Raw genomic sequence first — 17,162 nt, forward strand, 5'->3', positions numbered from 1 at the left:
GCAGCTGACTCGCCCAGGGTCGCCAATAACACTATCTGGCAGCCTGGAAGATCCTATTACCATCCTCTGTTTAGGATTTTTATTCAAGAGAAAGAGCTTCACAAAGTGAGCAAGTCTATAACACCTTTGTCCACATCTGTCCCCTATGCAATCGGTTATTCGACTTGGCATTGATTGACAGAGTTGTCGGATGTCCTCATAGGGATATCGTGCCAAATTCTGTCCATTTGGCGGTATAAGATCGTCAAAATTCTGAGTCGATTGGAGGACCCTGCCCATAATGCTCGGAACGTTTTTAATTGGGGAAACATCCGGTAACCTAGCTGCCCAAAGCAGACTTTGGCAAGCAGGAAGACAAGCAGTAGAAACTCTCGACTTTTGTGGGTGGGCATTATCTTGCTCAAATATAAGGCCAGAATGGAATGCCGCGAAGAGCAACAAAACAGGATGTATAATATCTTCGACGTATCACTATGCTGTAAGAATGCTTCCGATGACAACCAAAGAGGTCCTGCTATGAAGTGAAATGGCACTTCACATCATCACTCCAAGGTGTTGGGAGATATGGTGGGAGAAAGGTCGTATCACATCGCTGACTGCGGCATATCCAGATGCGTCTTCACTGTTCATTGGTGTTCAGTTCGAAGCAGGCTCAGCACTGAAGACAATTCTATGCCAGTCAATGAGATTCCACGCCGAAGACGCGTCTACAGTTTATTGGTTACAGCAATGCCGATGAACCTCAACGTGAGTATACCAAGCGGGATAGCTCAGTGGTTACCACACTGGAGTCGCATTCGGGAGGATGGCGGTTCAGACCCATGTCTGGCCATTCAGATTTAGCTTTTTTTGATTTCTTTAAATCGGTTAAGACAAATGCCGGGATGGGTCCTTCGAGCTTGTGCTCCATCTCTAATCACCTCGTTGTCGACGGGACATTAAACACCAGTCGTCTCCCTTCACCTTGAATATCAGAAATTATTAATGGCATGCGCATATGTCTATTCTGCGTGCGTTACACACATAGAATACTTAACATACTCGTGTTTTTCTTCTTTCGCAGATGTACTGAAGGCGGGCCTATGCCTATATTAACATAATGACTGGATCCAAGTATGAAGTGTTCACTACCCAACCATGGTCCATTATCCATGTTGCATTCGCCTTAGCAGCTCCGTCGACGATGATGCATTCACCACGAGTAAGACCATCAATGATGTGCTCGCCACAGCCTGATACATCACGCTGTAGAGCATACTAACATCGACATTGCCATGTACAGTCGTGGACAAAACGATCGAGACCCCTCTCCTTTTCGTTATGCTGATCCACACAGCTCTAAAGTCTGCTACACAGCATAACAGGTAAGGCGACGAAGTGCTACCAACATACTATGCACAGGCGTGAAAAAAAGGCTCTGAGCACTATGGGACTTAACATCTGAGGTCACCAGTCCCCTAGAACTTAGAACTACTTAAACCTAACTAACCTAAGGACATCACACACATCCATGCACGAGGCAGGATTCGAACCTGTGAGCGTAGCGGTCACGCGGTTCCAGACTGAAGCGCCTAGAACAGGCGTGAAATTGACAAACTATCCGAATTTTGTCAGACTGTTTTCAATCATGTGTAAGACTATATTAACTATTTTATTCTAACGGATGACATTGAGACAGTAAATAACAAGAGGAATTTCAAAACTCTGAGAATCAATATAGAGAATTCAAGTGTACAGTGGATTCAAAAGTTTGCTATAATGGCGAATAATTTCTTTCACTGACTCCTTCATGCCTATGTTTTCTCAGTCAGACAATGAGCACTAGCAAGGTAAAACATTTTCCACAAATTGTCTAATTTGAAGTCGAAGAGCATGTTATGTAAATTACAATCACAACAAACATGATTCAAATACACTGATCATTGTAGGCATCCAACTCCTTTTATTGTGTGTTACATGCGCAGTATGCAAACTGGTAACGCCGCCAACACACAATACCACTAAGCTATGAAACAACTGTAGCAAAACAGAGCATCCTCGTTGTCCATGTGGTGGATAAGACGACTAGTTCGCAACATAAATGTGAATGTAAGCAGCAGTTTCTGTTGGAACGTGCTTCCTGGACCAAATAACATACATTTCCTACGTATTCAGTGCGAATCATGTAGCAAATGTAATTTAAAGGACATAAAAATATCGAGTGAATTTACTAACATAATTATGAACCATTCAAGGACGTAAATCGATGATCACATAGTTGTCAAACGTATTCTACGGTGTTGCTATTGTCCTTGAGACTAGCAGCAGGAAGAAAACGTTCGCTCAGCTGATGTGCTGAGATAAAGCTCGCGGTTCTAAGACGCCATAGTATCGTCTGCCACCACTTCGTGGGAAACGAAATACCTCAAGTATAAGCCAATGTGTTGTATTCGTGTATCTGTGACTATGACTCGGCGCTAAACTGTGGTTATGGATAGTACGTATGCTCAGACTGCGAATCTAACATCATAAATAAAGACAATGGGAAATGAATTGGGTGTCCTTCTTCTTCCTTAACATCAAATATATTTTAGTTATTCTATCTTAAATGAACTGCGCAGAAAATCATTCACCGCAAGTGAATAACTTTTTAGCAACACCAGATGATATTAACAGCTTGCCGGCGCGGGTTAGCTGTGCGTTCAATGGCTTCATATCGCGGACCGCGCGGCTTCTTTCGCCGTCAGTTCAAATCCTTCCCCAGGCATGGATGTGTGTTAGGTTAGGTTGGTTTAAGTAGTTCTAGGTCTAGGGGGCTGATGACCTAAGCAGTTTGGTCGCATAGTTCTTAGAGCCATTTTTGCCTTCGGCGTAAATTTTCTTTACATAAACGGCTGTATCTTTAGATTTCGTTGACATAGAAGCTCACTTTTTTACAACACCAAGGGGCCGTATGCCGCAGGAAGTGCGATACATTTCCGCTTACTATGTCTACCAGTATTCGAGGTAAACGGGTTTTAAGGGTTGGGTAGACAGATAGACGGTCAAGAAAGTAAAACTAGTCTGGTTCCATTTTTACCGATTTAGGTGACGAAATACTAACAACGAAAATAGCTACAACAGTTATTAAAGATGAGGACGCATAAATAATTCCCCCTACTCTTTATTCGAAACGTTCTAGTTGCAGTCGATACATCGGCATATTAATCGTTGCTACGCTTTCGATCCAAATCACGTTTACAGGTATGCAAATAAAATCCATTTGCTCATAAACGTGGTAATTCAGATCCCAGTATTAGTGCCACCGCGTTTTAGAAGTGCGAGCATTCCCATTGTTAGCTAGCTTAAGAAACACTTCGGCTAATTAAGGTTTTCTGGCTGTGGCGAGTCTAATGGAGAATACGAAATATTGTAGAATACGTTTGGCAGCTATGTAGCCGTTTATTTCATGGGGTGGTGCAGAATTAACCTACTAAATTTACTCGCTAATAACAGTATTTTGTTATTTCGATAAACTTCCCAAATGATTGTCACATAAGCAGTAACATAAAGGTAGAAAATTCTAGTTTTTGAGTCCAGAAAGCTCTGTGCAACAGAAACTGCAGATCATTTTGCCATTTTCATTCCGAAATTGCCGGCTTATTCATGTCTGGGGTAATAATAGAGGGCTGTTGGGTGGGTTGTCTGCTAGCATAGTGAAAGGTGTTTGCTACTGCAAGGGAGGTCTGGTTTGTTTTTGGTTCTAATCTCGATGGAGGCAAATAGACTATCACTAAAGCAATTTTAAGAAATTCTCGCGCCCCAATACGTTTTATTGCTACCTTTTTTCTGTACCGGCGCCCTGTGGATGCAAATATGAAAATCTTGTAGAATTTCACACTTGTTACTGCCTACTTTTTCCGCTTAACTGACTTGACTTGAATGATTTTTAACTGAATTTCGTTATGAATCTTACCGCATTGCCTCATTTGCACACTTTCATGGTAGGTCAGCAACGGTAATCCAGTATGACTGGTCTGAACGTGGACACAGACCGTTTCGCGACCGAATTCGCATAATGTTTTGCTAATTGGTAACGATCTGGGTTACTTCGTCTTACTAAAACAGTTATGTTATCTCGATCAGCTGAAATACATTTTTATTAGTACAGTTCATACTAATTAGCGTTTCTTCCTTCATTTATATCTTACATTTACGTGTTGTGTTTACCACATTAATCAGCATTAATATAGTCTTAAACATGATTGAAAACAGTCTGACAAAGTTCGTATAGTTTGTCAATTTCATGCCTGTACATAGTAAGTTGGTAGCATTTCGTCGACTTACCTGTTATGCTGTGTAGCAGACTTTAGAGCTGTGCGGATCAGCATAACGAAAAGGCGAGGGGTCTCGCTCGTTTTGTCCACGACTGTACATAGCAGTAGAATCCCTACAGCCAGCCCTCTCACAGATCACCAGCTAAGTCACGTAGCCACCTTGTACTACACTACTGGCCATTAAAATTGCTACACCAAGAAGAAATGCAGATGATAAACGGGTATTCATTGGACGAATATATTATACTAGAACTGACATGTGATTACATTTTCACGCTATTTGGGTGCATAGATCATGAGAAATCAGTACCCATAACAACCACCTCTGACCATAATAACGGCCTTGATACGCCTGGGCATTAAGTAAAACAGCTTGGATGCCGTGTACAGGTAGAGCTGCCCATGCAGATTCAACACGATACCACAGTTCATCAAGAGTAGTGACTGGCGTATTGTGACGAGCCAGTTGCTCGGCCACCATTGACCAGACTTTTCAGTTGGTGAGAGATCTGGAGAATGTGCTGGCCAGGGCAGCAGTCGAACATTTTCTGTGTCCAGAAAGGCCCGTAGAGGACCTGGAACATGCGGTCGTGCATTATACGGCTGAAATGTAGAGTTTCGCAGGGATCGAATGAAGGGTAGAGCCACGGGTCGTAACACATCTGAAGTGTAACGTCCACCATTAAAAGTGCCGTCAGTGCGAACAAGAGGTGACCGAGACGTGTAACCAGTGGCACCCCATGCCATCACGCCGGGTGATACGCCATTATGGCGATGACGAATACAAGCTTCCAATGTGCGTTCACCGCGATGTCGCCAAACACGGATGCGACCATCATGATGCTGTAAACAGAACCTGGATTCATCCGAAAAAAATGACGTTTTGCCATTCGTGCCCCCAGGTTCGTCGTTGAGTACACCATCACAGGCGCTCCTGTCTGTGACGCAGCGTCAAGTGTAACCGCAGCCATAGTCTCCGAGCTGATAGTCCATGCTGCTGAAAACGTCGTCGAACTGTTCGTGCAGATGGTTGTTGTCTTGCAAACGTCCTCATCTGTTGACTCAGGGATCGAGACGTTGCTGCACGATCCGTTACAGCCATGCTGATAAGATGCCTGTCATCTCGACTGCTATTGATACGAGGCCGTTGAGATCCAGCACAGCGTTCCGTATTACCCTTCTGAACCCACCGATTCCATATTCTGCTAACAGTCATTGGATCTCGACCAACGCGAGCAGCAGTGTCGCGATACGATAAACCGCAATCGTGATAGGCTACAATCCGACCTTTATCAAAGTCGGAAACGTGATGGTACGCATTTCTCCTCCTTACACGGGGCATCACAACAACGTTTCACCAGGCAACGCCTGTCAACTGCTGTTTGTGTATGAGAAATCGATTGGAAACTTTCCTCATGTCAGCACGATGTAGGTGTCGCCAAGCTTGTGTGAATGCTCTGAAAAGCTAATCATTTGCATATTACAGCATCTTCTTCTTGTCGGTTAAATTTCGCGTCTGTAGCACGTCATCTACGTGGTGTAGCAATTTTAATGGATAGTAGTGTACTACTCTGTTGTTCCTGGTACTTTGGGGACAGGAACTCGCAAGCTCGCATTTACAACCCTGATGTTGGCTACTTAAATCCTGGTACTTTACTTAATGCCTGAATGGCCGTTTTGGAAAAGGAGCTCCTCTAATTCGTCAGTGATCCACGGTATCCCAACATTAGGCACAAAGCCGTTCTGTAGTGTGAGCGCACACACCTCTTCAAAAAGACAGTGATTTGGAGACTAAGGCAGTGTCAAACTATGAGAGAAAGATTTCATGATGTCGTGGGGCAAATCAATTGCAGAGTCCTTCATAGCTTTTACCAAGGGTGTCATATCTGATAATTTTTCTTAAATGCAGGAAAGAGGGCCTAGTAACGAAGTCACTTGTGTATTCCATCCTGATGTGTACTCCCATGTTTTTGACCCCGTCCAGTTTTATATCTCCTTCAGAAGATATTTTCACTAAAAAAGCATGTATTGATGCCCAGAATCTAGGCGAGGGGGACGAATATAGCTTCACATGATCACTTCTGGATTGTGATAGAAGTTACTGAGATCATATACATCGTAAAATACAAAACATCCTATGTCTGTGGGCAGTGTAACTTCAGTGGCATCTCATGCCACATCAGACTTCAGGATACTGGTATACCAAAATACGACAGGGGGAACCCTAATTATTCAATTCATGTTACCAGCCTAGATGTATGCAGATAGAAGCAGGCCAACTGTGCAGAATTAAGTGAAGCGTAACATTATCAGACCCCTCTCTCCTTTTGCTATGGACCACGAAGATTTATCTTGCCTGATTGTGTTTTCCTCTTTTGCCACTAGATTTTCATTTTGGCTGACTGTGCTTCTTTTCTCTGTTTTGACCATTTGTAGGCAGGACGTGGAACTGGGGTAGTAAGCGAAATAAGGTGATTGGTAATTTTGACTTTTTCTCTGAAGACTTCTCGGTCCTGAATGTCATCAAATGAAATTTCCCATAACCTGGCGGTACGGTTGTTTTCCACTCTCTGACTATCTTTTCCAGGACACAGTTGAAAAGCAATGGAGAGAGCAGGCTACCTTGTCTCACCCAGTACAGATTTCAAATGGTTCTGATAGTTCGCCTCTGAACTTGACCTTCGACACTGTGTTATCTAAAGTGGTGCTTATCAGATTGATTGTTTTCCTATCTAGACGAAATTCGGCAAGGTTGTTCTTTATTGTTTCTCGATCAAGTGAGTCATACGCTTTTTGAAAGTCGACAAAGATCACAACAAACGTTTTTGACCTTGATTTGGCGTATGATATAACAGATTTCAGGTTATGGATCTGCTCTGCACAGGATCCTGATGTTCTGAAACCAGCTTGATATTCGCCCAATTGTTGATCTAAGACTGATTCAGCTCTGTTTAACAACAGTCTGGAAAAGATCTTGTACGTCGTTGGTAGCAAAGAGATTACTCGGTTATTATTCAGATCACTCTTATCGCCTTTTTTATGAAGTGGGTGAATAATTACTACGGTCCAATCTGGCGGTAGAGCTTCAGTTTCCCAAGTCTTCACTATGATATCATGGAGATGTTTTATTGTATCATGATCTGCGTATTTACACTTGTCACCCAAGATGCGATCCTCATCTCCAGATTTGTTATTTTTCAAGCTAGGTATAGTTTTCATAAGTTCATCTAATGTGGAAGGGGGACTATCTGCAGGAGGAACGGTAGGATAGAAATCAAGCTTTTTATTTGGATTTTCAGCATTGAGTAGGGATGAAAAGTAATTTCCAAAAGTTGCAGCACATGATTTGTCATTCAAATTTAGATTTCCATCGAGTCCTCTTATATGTAACGTAGGAGGTTTAAACTTGGATAGTTATGATTTAAAGGCTTTATAAAGTTTCCGAGAAACAAGCAGTTTGCATCTCGGAGAAGTAGCATCAAATAATGAACCCCATAGCTTACTTTTCAATATGTTGTTTTCAGAAGAAAACACTGTAAGTAAAATGAAGCATTCATATCAAATTTGTTACAGTCAACACATAAGCTAAAATTATTTTCTTGCAAAACACTTAGATATAATCGAATTTATTAGTCGCATGAAAAGTAGACCGTTAACAGGTATACATTTTTTAGATTACCACTATGAAAAAGATACATTATTAATAAACGGTCACAACGCCCACATAGTACTAGGGACAGGAAGTTGGCAGAAACCAGATGTCAACAGTAATGAAATTCTGAACGCAGATTGGAATGTATACCGCAGAGACAGGCTGGACAGTGAAGGGAGAGGCGTGTTTATAGCGATAAAATGTACAATAGTGAAAGGTCTCTGTTGGATTCCTTTCATGTTTGATTTCTTAAATCTGTTGTCATTTATGGAATAAATTCCTCTTCTAAATTTACTGTGGCGTTTCTGACTATCTGGGAGGAGACTGAGTAGTGGAACGTGTTACTTTTACACGTAAACAAGAACGATCTGTCACGCTACTACACTTTAAAACACAGTTTATATGTAATTCATGTCACACAGTCTCATACGGAACCTACATCCGCTTTCTTTTATATACTGTATATGATAAGATACTGTCATCCCCCTTCCCTTCTGTGTGAGAGTATGAATGAGCAAATGTATTTGTAGTTGCATGCTTGAGGGTAGCAGACAAGCCTGTCTGCTAGAGAACAGTAGGACCAACGTCGGAACAGGTAGCTACGCTTCCTAAAAGCAAAGAGGTTTCTATCCTTAGTATGGTTCTGTCCGTCCGTTGTCATGTTGGTATAGGAAGCTGCCCCTCTGGCCACTTCCGTTTGTCTTTGTGAGCAACCTCAGGAAGCACGCTGGGCAGTAGGCAGTTGCAGTCTGGCGGTGGCGAGCGTCTGAAGTGGTAAGATCTCCGGCTAAGCGCGTGTCTGCTAAGTCCATAGGACAATGGATTTGTTAAGTTCAGCCTAACTGAAAATTTAATCATCTTTATTTCGGGTTTAACTCTAAAATATCTAAGGTTATCTTAAATTGCAGCATAGTGTAATTCTCGTGTGAAGTTCAGATTATTTTGCGGTAGTTGCTTTGTCATTACTTGGTGAGTAAAGTGGAACCACGTGTTGACCAGTAACTCTAACTAAGTTCATCAATCTTAAATGTGAATGCTTGTGTGATTATAACGTCTCGTCTTGACAATATTTTACAATATAGCAACTTTTCGTTATGCTTTTTTTTATGTTCAACCCACGTGGAGTGTACTTTGCGAGACCAGTACCACGTGCTTATATAACTGTTTGACCCATCAGGTTAATAGTAAGACGTTAGTAACCAGTTCAAGGTTTTTCTTTTGTCAATTGCTTTTCGATCGAATTTATTTTAATTATCAAAATTACTGTGGAGTTATACGCTTTCTGTACACCAAGTTGACCACGTGGAGCATGTGGTGTAATCATCAAAGTAGCCTTCAGCTATTCTCTTTGGGAAGATTTCACAAAGAGTTAATATGAATTTAGTATACCAGTGTGTGGTAATTACATGACGGACAGGATTGTGTTACGAACGTAATTTCTTTGGGTGAAAACTGAATCTGTTGGTTGTGGTTAATTTCTTCTTGCTTATGTTTCAACGTTCTTTGGGTGTTGTTTTGTGAATGCAGGGTTGTATGCAGTCTCCCAATCTTGGCTCCATATTTGATGTGTTCCGTAAAATTAAAATCTCACATTTTTACAATCCTTAAACAAGGCACCAGCTCAGTTATAACTCACGTATAATATGCTGAAATTTCAATGAACAATCTTAAAATAAATTTCCAAATATAAACTGATTTCTTTCTTTTTATTTAAATTCTCCTTTTTATATATAGATATATTACCGGTTGTTGTATGACTGTAAAAGATTATAATCAATGTTAGTCTGATTGCTAATGTGGTAAACCTAGACTAGTTACCTGGTGAAACAGTTGCGCAGTAATGCACGGTTAACTTCTCCCCAGACAGCTCACAGCTTTTAACCCGCTTTTATTCTACTATTAGCACCCGATTTCAGCATAGCAAATTCATGTAGCAATATTACAATAGTATCGAAGGAAATTGACGGAGATCCAAAATGTGAAATAATTTGGGTGAAGGTCACGGTTAAAGCAGGCTCAAACATGGTAATTGGATATCTCTATAGGACCCCTGGCTCAGCAGCTGTTGTGGAAAAATTGGAAGGAAAAATTGGAAAATATTTCGAGTAGATTTCCCGGCCATGTTATAGTTCTGGGTGGAGATTTTAATTTGCCGGATATAGACTGGGAGACTCAAACGTTTATAACGGGTGGCAGGGACAAAGAAACCAGTTAATTTTTTTAAGCGCATTATCTGAAAACTACCTTCGGTAGTTAAACAGAGAACCGACTAGTGGCAATAACATATTAGACCTTCTGGTGACAAACAGACTCGAACTATTTGAAACAGTTAACGCTGAACAGGGAATCAGCGATCATAAAGCGGTTACTGCATCGATGATTTCAGCCGTAAATAGAAATATTAAAAAAGGTAGGAAGATTTTTCTGTTTAGTACAAGTGACAAAAAGCAGATTTCAGAGTAGTTGACGGCACAACACAAAAGTTTTGTCTTAAGTACAGATAGTGTTGAGGATCAGTGGACAAAGTTCAAAACCATCGTACAGTATGCATTAGATGACTATGTGCCAAGCAAGATCGTAAGAGATGGAAAAGAGCCACCGTGGTACAACAACCGAGTTAGAAAACTGCTGCGGAATCAAAGGGAACTTCACAGCAAACATAAACATAGCCAAAGCCTTGCATACAAACAAAAATTACGCGAAGCGAAATCTAGTGTGAGGAGGGCTATGCGAGAGGCGTTCAATGAATTCGAAAGTAAAGTTCTATGTACTGACTTGGCAGAAAATCCTAAGAAATTTTGGTCTTATGTCAAAGCGGTAGGTGGATCAAAACAAAATGTCCAGACACTCTGTGACCAAAATTGTACTGAAACAGAGGATGACAGACTAAAGGCCGAAATACTAAATGTCTTTCTCCAAAGCTGTTTCACAGAGGAAGACTGCACTGTAGTCCCTCCTCTAGATTATCGCACAGATGACAAAATGGTAGATATCTAAATAGATGAAGAGGGATAGGGAAACAATTAAAATCGCTCAAAAGAGGAAAGGCCGCTGGACCTGATGGGATACCAGTTCGATTTTACACAGAGTACGCGAAGGAACTTGTCCCCCTTCTTGCAGCGGTGTACCGTAGGTCTCTAGAAGAGCGTAGCGTTCCAAAGGATTGGAAAAGGGCACAGGTCATCTCCGTTTTCAAGAAGGGACGTCGAACAGATGTGCAGAACTATAGACCTATATCTCTAACGTCGATCAGTTGTAGAATTTTGGAACACGTATTATGTTCGAATACAATGACTTTTCTGAAGACCAGAAATCTACTCTGTAGGAATCAGCATGGGTTTCGAAAAAGACGGTCGTGTGAAACCTGGCTCGCGCTATTCGTCCACGAGACTCAGAGGGCCATAGACACGGGTTCACAGGTAGATGCCGTGTTTCTTGACTTCTGCAAGGCATTCGATACAGTTCCCCACAGTCGTTTAATGAACAAAGTAAGAGCATATGGACTATCAGACCAATTGTGTGATTGGATTGAAGAGTTCCTAGATAACAGAACGCAGCATGTCATTCTCAATGGAGAGAAGTCTTCCGAAGTGAGAGTGATTTCAGGTGTGCCGCAGGGGAGTGTCGTAGGACCATTGCTGTTCACAATATACATAAATGACCTTGTGGATAACATCGGAAGTTTACTGAGGCTTTTTGCGGATGATGCTGTAGTACACTGAGATGTTGTAACAATGGAGAATTGTACTGAAATGCAGGAGGATCTGCAACGAATTGACGCATGGTGCAGGGAATGACAATAGAATCTCAATGTAGACAAATGTAATGTGCTGCGAATACATAGAAAGAAAGATCCTTTATCATTTAGCTACAATATAGCAGGTCAGCAACTGGAAGCAGTTAATTCCATAAATTATCTGGGAGTAGTCATTAGGAGTGATTTAAAATGGAATGATCATATAAAGTTGATCGTCGGTAAAGCAGATGCCAGACTGAGATTCATTGGAAGAATCCTAAGGAAATGCAATCCGAAAACAAAGGAAGTAAGCTACAGTACACTTGTTCGCCCACTGCTTGAATATTACTCACCAGTGTGGGATCCGTTCCAGATACGATTGATAGAAGAGATAGAGAAGATCCAACGGAGAGCAGCGCGCTTCGTTACAGGATCATTTAGTAATTGCGAAAGTGTTACGGAGATGATAGATAAACTCCAGTGGAAGACTTTGCAGAAAAGACGCTTATTAGCTCGGTATGGGCTTTTATTGAAGTTTCGAGAACGTACCTTCACCGAGGAGTCAAGCAGTATATTGCTCCCTCCTACGTATATCTCGCGAAGAGACCATGAGGATAAAATCAGAGAGATTAGAGCCCACACAGAGGCATACCGACAATCTTTCTTTCCACGAACAATATGAGACTGGAACAGAAGGGAGAACCGATAGAGGTACACAAAGTACCCTCCGCCACACACCGTCAGGTAGCTTGCGGAGTATGTATGTAGATGTAGGTCACGCTGACGAAGATGTGGTTGTTTGAAGCCTATTATATACCACAAAGTTACGAATGGGAAATCACTACTTTACTGTAACACGTAATGAGAACACATCCGTAACTTCGAAGTACATTTTTCGTATTTTAGGTCCAAGAGCTGCCTGCTCATTAACAGTAACAATCCTAATGGTTGATCATGACATCAAAACTACCGACAAGTCTTAATTATAATTCTACTCTTGTACATACGCAGTCCATATCTCGCAGGAGTAGCATAAAATAATGAACGCCGTAACTTATGTCCTAATGTGCTGTTGTTAGAAGAAGACACTACGTGAAATGAAGCATTCATAGCACATTTGTTACACATAAGCTAAAATTATTTTCCTGCATAACATATAAATATAATCGAATCTGTTAGTCACATCTAAAAGTAAAACGTAACAAATACGTATTTTTTTAGACCATCATTATGAAAAGGATACATTATTAAGATAGTGCTGACGAAGATGCGGTTGTTTGAAGCATATTATGTACCACAAGGTCACGAATGTGTGCCCACTACGTATATGTAAAACCAGTGGCGGGCATACATCCGTAGCTCTGAAAGTACATCTTTTGTTTTTTCTATTCAACAGCAACAAATATAAAAAGCATAGCGCTTAAAAACAATAAAACACCACAGAGTAATTACAAGTAATATTTGATGAAAAAGAGGTACAACAAGCAGGAGAATTATCACTATTTTCTGGCAGAAACAAGTTAAGCATAAAAATCTATCAAACACAGGTAGTAATAACAAACCACTGATCAATTCATATTTATTCGGCAAATTACATTGATTCATCTTTTACAACTTACAAGGGTACGCGCGTACTCGTTATCACTAATTTCACCCAAAGTTATGATATAGGGCTTGGCCAGAAATTAAAGTGACAGGAGTGAGAGCTCCAGATGGCTAAACGTTTCGAAAAAATAGCATTTCCGGCGCTGCTCGGGAGGTGCATGAGCCATTTATGGCAGAGTATTGGCAGGCAGCTCTTGCTGCAGCGGAAAGAGTACAGAACGGTAATAAGAGGGTCATGAGGTCGAGCCCATACCAAGAACACTTTTTCGTTTCCATTTTTTACATTACTTGCATTTTAAATAAACCGGAATAATGTTCAGTACAGAATATTTGCAAAAGAGGGTTGAAAAGGAAAGGCAAAAAGAAATTTGGAATTACAAATAAATTTCCAAGAAAGTATTGTACTTACAGAGTCCAGGAGAACTCTGAGAATAGATTTCCAAAAAAGGATTATGATCATGGCGTACAGGATTACCTATTCTGCTAGTTTCAGTTTGATATTCGAGCAACCCTCGGCAGGCGCACATGAACAATAGGTTCCTCGTGCAGGTGAAATCAGCCCATAGAGCGAGAAAAAGAAATTGCATCCTGAGAAGACTGCATCAAAATACATTCCATTATACATCACAGCTATCCTCGCCGATATTTGGCGAAATGATTCTGCCAAATTTTGCCATGAGAGAGGACCTCCTATGAATGTAAACCAAGTTTGTTTTTCTATAGAAACTTTAAAGCAGTCGTGTAATTGCAGAAACGAGGCGTTAGTAACGTATGCAGTATGCTAAGAAAATTACTGCTTTCCCAGTTTCTACGATTAATATTACCCCAGAATGTGTAGACCATCAACTGTGAGATAATAAAAAAGTATCTAATTTTGTACACGAATTTCTCGTATACATCTTATGATCCTATTAACGGAATCTTCCGTCGGTTCTTAGTAGAGCAACATTATAATAAATGAAAAGCACCAGTTTGCTTTCTTCTACAATATTACTTTTATTGTGTTAACCGGTTTTCGGTTTACAAGGCCATCTTCAGACATTTACTGACTACTATCACCAAAGAAGTTACAATGTTTGCAAACAACATTGGAAGAGAAGTAACACGTCTAGACTGAAGCAGAAACATACAGTAAGTAGCATCTTTGACAGTGTAGTGGTAAGGCAATGGAAAGGTAAAAAATTGAACAGTAAATAAATAACAATGGAGTAGACAGGAAAACCTTTAACAGAAAATAGGAACTGCATGCCTACATAACAGTTTCTATTAATAAACAGAACCAGGAGGTATGAAACATGGAGAGTGATACACAAACCAATTAAAAGAAGAAACAATTATCAATGTAACAACAGAATACATAAGGAACTTAAGCAATATCAATAAGATAAACAGAAATAAATAAATGCAGGAAAATGGAGGCGTTTGAATGACTTGAGGCTGGTCACTCAGACATCCTTGGCACAGAACTATTTCCAGTTACAAGGGACTCTTTATAAACACTTAAATGGCTTAGCTATGGGTTCCCCTCTTGATCCACTGTTGGCTGAAATATTTATGGAGCATTTTGAACAAAATTTTCTAAAAACAGAACCTTTTAGTGCAGATATAAAATAGTGGTTTAAATATGTAGATGATGTCCTTTGTATGTGGACTGGTACTACAAGACAACTCAACACTTTTTGAAAAACCTAAACAGTCAACATAAAAATAATCAGTACACAATAGAGATTGGCAACAAATCCATAAAATTCTTAGATCTCACCATTGACATCAGTACACACACATATTACTTGAAAATTTATAAAAAAACTACGCTTACAGCCACAGTAATACCTTCTTGCTCACAACACTCGAAAGCTCACGAACTTGCAACTTTCCATTCAGTGGTACACCGTCTCATATCTATTCCCATGTTCAGAGATGATTTTAAAGCAGAGTTAGCTACAATAAAATTTATTGCCACAGCAAATGGCTACAGTCCAGTTCTTATTGACCACATCTTGCACAGGAAACAAAAACGGCAAATTGTACCCCTCCTCTATGCCCCACCCGCTTCCCCATCCACTGTCTGCAAGAAATGGTGTACACTATCATTTCTAGTTGAGGTATCACAGATTGTAGCCAGAGCACTAAAAGCCTGTAACTATAGGCTTTCCTACTATGTTAAGAACACGACAACCCAGTGTGTTTTTAATAGCAAAGATAAGATCCAGTTATTAACCAACAGTGGGGTATACAAAATCACCTGTTCTTATTGTGACAAATTTTACATTTTATTGTGATCAGTCAGTCAGAGACATAGCAACTAGGCTGGCTGAACATGAACGCAGCTGGAGGTTGCAGAATTCTGACTCCGCATTTGCTGAGCATGTACTGAGTGAGGCTCACAACTACCAGCCAGTGTCCCGTGTACCTCACTTAGCAAAATGGCCATAAACTCAACCTGCTGGAAGCCCTGGAAATTAACAAATATTTTGCTCACAGTCCAAATCTAATCCTAAAGAACCAGACGCAACTCAACACTTCCCCTCTCCTAAACGTAATATAATAATCTCTGTTGTTCATTACTTCCCACACTGTCTGTTTCTACATATTCCCGTTTTCCTGTATTCATTAAGTTCTTTTGTTTTATTGAAGTTGTCTTTGTATTCCTTATAGACTGTAGTTTCAATAGTTAAGACCTTCTTTTAACTGATACTTGTACTACTGTCCATGTTTCACACCTATTGTAGTTGTCTCATCAAATATTGTTCATATTTTACTTTGTTCATTTATTTAATGCAAACTGTTACATACTCACTGTTTTGAATGTAATGTTAATGTTAAAATGCAGTACCACCAAACTCTCAAAGATTGCATTTATTGTATGTTCCCTCAAACGCCTCCATTTTCCTGCATTTATTTATTTCTGTTTATCTTATAGATGGTGCTTAAGTTCCTTATGTATTCTGTAGTTACACTGATAATTGTTTCTTCTTTTAATTGGTTTGTGTATCACTCTCCATGTTTCATACCTCCTAATGTAGCCTTGTCTAGTACTAATTTTATTTTATTTTATTAGTTTTGTTTATTAATAGAAACTGTTATGTAGGCATGCATTTCCTATTTTCTGTTAAAGATTACTCTGTCTACTCCATTGTTATTTATTTACTAACAATTTTTTTTTTACTTTCTCATTGCATTACCACCACACTGTCAATGATGTTACTTACAGTATGTTTCTGCTTCAGTCTAGACGTGTTACTTCTCTTCCAATGTTGTTTGCTAACATTGTAACTTCTTTGGTGACTATACTCAGCAAATGTCTGAAGATGGCCTTGTAAGCCGAAAATCGATTAACACAGCAAAAGTGATATTTTAGAACAAAACAAATTGCTGCCTTTCATTTATTACGTTATTTATTTGCAATACGAAATTTTCCTTTTCCATTCCTTCTCATGCCTTTTATAAAAATAATTTATACTGAGTATTATTTCGGTTAATTTGCAGTGAAAGTAAGGTAAAAACTGAATATAAAAAATTTTCTGCATAGGGATTCGAGCCAACGACTCCCGGGTTACCGTTCTGCACTCTTTCCTCTGCGCCAACCGCTGCCTATTAACTACACTAGCATAAATAGCTCATGCCTTGCCACACTCGCGCCAAACGTTCTACCTTTTCTAAACACTTGCCTGTCTAGAGCTCCCACTTACCTCATTTTCATTCCTGGCCAAGCACTGAATATACCAGAAATCTGGTTGAAATCGACGATCGATGATGACGATTGGGTCCCCTTGTTAGAGCTACACAGATGTGATTCCACATTAACCAAACACTGTATAGAAATTACATGACACTTGCTAGACACTTAGATAAGTGTGTCGAGTAATTCGCA

This window comes from Schistocerca piceifrons, chromosome X, assembly GCF_021461385.2.
Source record: "Schistocerca piceifrons isolate TAMUIC-IGC-003096 chromosome X, iqSchPice1.1, whole genome shotgun sequence".
Taxonomy (NCBI): Eukaryota; Metazoa; Arthropoda; class Insecta; order Orthoptera; family Acrididae; genus Schistocerca; species Schistocerca piceifrons.